The sequence below is a fragment of the Homarus americanus genome, unplaced genomic scaffold (assembly GCF_018991925.1).
Source record: "Homarus americanus isolate GMGI-L3 unplaced genomic scaffold, GMGI_Hamer_2.0 scaffold9872, whole genome shotgun sequence".
Taxonomy (NCBI): domain Eukaryota; kingdom Metazoa; phylum Arthropoda; class Malacostraca; order Decapoda; family Nephropidae; genus Homarus; species Homarus americanus.
In genome coordinates this window covers 12501-15133 of record NW_024723391.1, presented here as the reverse complement: position 1 = coordinate 15133, position 2633 = coordinate 12501, and the positions used below count along the sequence as shown (strand labels likewise).

At 53.4% G+C, this 2633-nt stretch overlaps 2 non-coding genes across 2 annotated transcripts in view; both read left to right on the top strand.

Moving 5' to 3' along the window:
• The first annotated feature begins 1290 nt into the window (after positions 1 to 1290).
• On the top strand, positions 1291 to 1454 carry LOC121863437. Its single transcript, XR_006088394.1, has one exon. It is a non-coding gene; the product is annotated as a 5.8S ribosomal RNA (ribosomal RNA).
• Positions 1455 to 2556: 1102 nt separating this feature from the next.
• LOC121863438 overlaps positions 2557 to 2633 on the top strand; it is a 4325-nt gene continuing 4248 nt past the window's right edge. The window contains exon 1 of the ribosomal RNA XR_006088395.1: positions 2557 to 2633. This exon is cut by the window's right edge and continues 4248 nt beyond it. This is a non-coding gene — a ribosomal RNA (large subunit ribosomal RNA).

Genomic DNA, 2633 nt, shown 5'->3' with positions numbered 1-2633 from the left:
TGTTTTCATTAATCAAGAACGAAAGTTAGAGGTTCGGAAGGCGATCAGATAAATGCCCTAGTTCTAACCATAAACGATGCCAACTAGCGATCCGCCGGCGTTATTCCCATGACCCGGCGTGGCAGCTTCCGGGAAACCAAAGTCTTTGGGTTCCGGGGGAAGTATGGCTGCAAAGCTGAAACTTAAAGGAATTGACGGAAGGGCACCACCAGGAGTGGAGCCTGCGGCTTAATTTGACTCAACACGGAAAACCTCACCAGGCCCAGACACCGGAAGGATTGACAGATTGAGAGCTCTTTCTCGATTCGGTGGGTGGTGGTGCATGGCCGTTCTTAGTTGGTGGAGCGATTTGTCTGGTTAATTCCGATAACGAACGAGACTCTGGCCTACTAAGTAGTCGACGGATCTCCAGAAAATGGTGTCCAGTTCGCAACTTCTTCTTAGAGGGATAAGCGGCAATTCTAGCCGCACGAGATTGAGCAATAACAGGTCTGTGATGCCCTTAGATGTTCTGGGCCGCACGCGCGCTACACTGAAGGGATCAACGAGTTTTCCCCCTCCGAGAGGAGCGGGTAACCCGTTCAAAGCCTTTCTTGATAGGGATTGGGGCTTGCAATTGTTTCCCATGAACGAGGAATTCCCAGTAAGTGCAAGTCATCAGCTTGCTCTGACTACGTCCCTGCCCTTTGTACACACCGCCCGTCGCTACTACCGATTGAATGATTTAGTGAGGCCTTCGGACTGGCGCTCTTGGATTGTCGGCCCCGTTGCCCGCGAGGGTTTTCTGGGGTCGTCGCCTCGAGCTGACGGAAAGATGTCCAAACTTGATCATTTAGAGGAAGTAAAAGTCGTAACAAGGTTTCCGTAGGTGAACCTGCGGAAGGATCATTAACAGAGAGAAAGAGAACGGGGCGCTCTTAAAACTACTACTACTTCTCTCCTGATTTGGGCGGTCTCGGGCTCTGCTCTGGCAACTCCAGCAGCGAAAGAGGACAATCCCGGCCCCCGCACCAAAAATAGGTACCACCACGCTGTAGGTGGACCACACTCGGGCGAGAGCGCCAAGACCGGAGGAGGAGGACGGACGGGGCTTTGGACGGCTGCCCGTCCGTTCCTTACTACCGGCGAATAAGCCTCTTGACCCAAAAAGAGTGAAATTCAAGTGTCAAAAAACAACAACAAGCCGTCCGGCCAAACCCAAACCACAAACTTGGGCTATGTCTGTCAAACCCTTTCATTGAGACTCGACCTGTGATGGTTAGTCGCAAAAAGACCAAATGGCAAATACACAACTCTTAACGGGGGATCACTCCGCTCGTGGGTCGATGAAGACCGCAGCAAACTGCGTGTCGGTATGTGAATCGCAAGAATACCAGATACATCGACAAGTTGAACGCATATTGCGGCGGCGGCAGCCATATGAGCTTGTCGCCGCCACTCCTCTACGAGGGTCGGAAATATACATCCATCGGTTGCTGCGAGTTCGGTGCCTGCTGACTGTCTCCCTGACACGAGGGTAACCCGAACCGAGCTTCCGCCTTGGGGTTTAATCGCCCGCGCCTTGCGCGAGGCGTGCCCTTAAAAACAAGCAAGCCTATCACTAGCAAGTCCATGGACTTGGCGCACCCACATTCAACCACAACAAAGCGACAGTTGTCGCTCTCGCAAATAACTGGAGGCGGCGCTCTTTTGCCTGCTGTCCACAGAGACACGAATGGCCGTCGGCCGCTCATGGCTGATGCTGCACATGTTCTAAGAGGCACTCCATCCCACGAAGAGGAAACGAAACCGGGTCGGATATCTTTTAAGTAAGCCCCGCTGGAATTTCGTCTATCACCTCGAAAAGAGTGCTTGGCATGCATTGCAGTGGAACCTAAATTGATGAGTGCGCCTGGGCCCGCAGTCTACCATGTAGTGGTGCAGGCAGAGAGATGAGAATGCTTGGGTGACGCCGTGCTCTTCCTCACGCGCTCCTCCACCCTCTCCCACGGTCAGACGCGGTGTGGGCGTTCTCTTTGAGAGTTCGCCACGAGTCCACGTCTATCTCATGACTGGGAGGGAGGCAGGGGGAGTTCTCTCTAAACGCGTTAAAGACGGTGTTGCGCCTCATAACGGCGCTCGCCGGGCTAGAGCACTAGTTCTGCAGCCGGAAAGGCCGCCCACGCCAATTAATACTGCGACTCTCGCTCTCTTTCTCCGGATAAACAAGTGCCACTGCTGTGGCATGCGGGAACGGGGAAAGAGGTCAAAGTTTAAGCGGCAAAGGTGCGGCCGAGTAAGGGCGGAACACGAGCGTATATGCATTAAAACTGTGTGTGTATATGACTCTGCGAGAGATGTTCTGCTGGAACACTTTTCCTATTGGCTATTTACCACTCAATGAGAAGGAACGGAGTCAGGGGTGGGAGTGCCGGCGCCATGGCTGCTGGTACCCCCGCGACAAGCCCCTCAAACCTTCCTGCCTGGTAATGTCGGTGGTGAAGAAAGTCGGTGGCAGAGCGTCTTCCGCTTCGTGGTTGGGGAACTTGTTCCCCCTAAGGATGATGAGACCACGATCGACCTCGTAGTAGGAGAGAGCTACCCGCCAAATTTAAGCATATTAATAAGCGGAGGAAAAGAAACCAACAGGGATT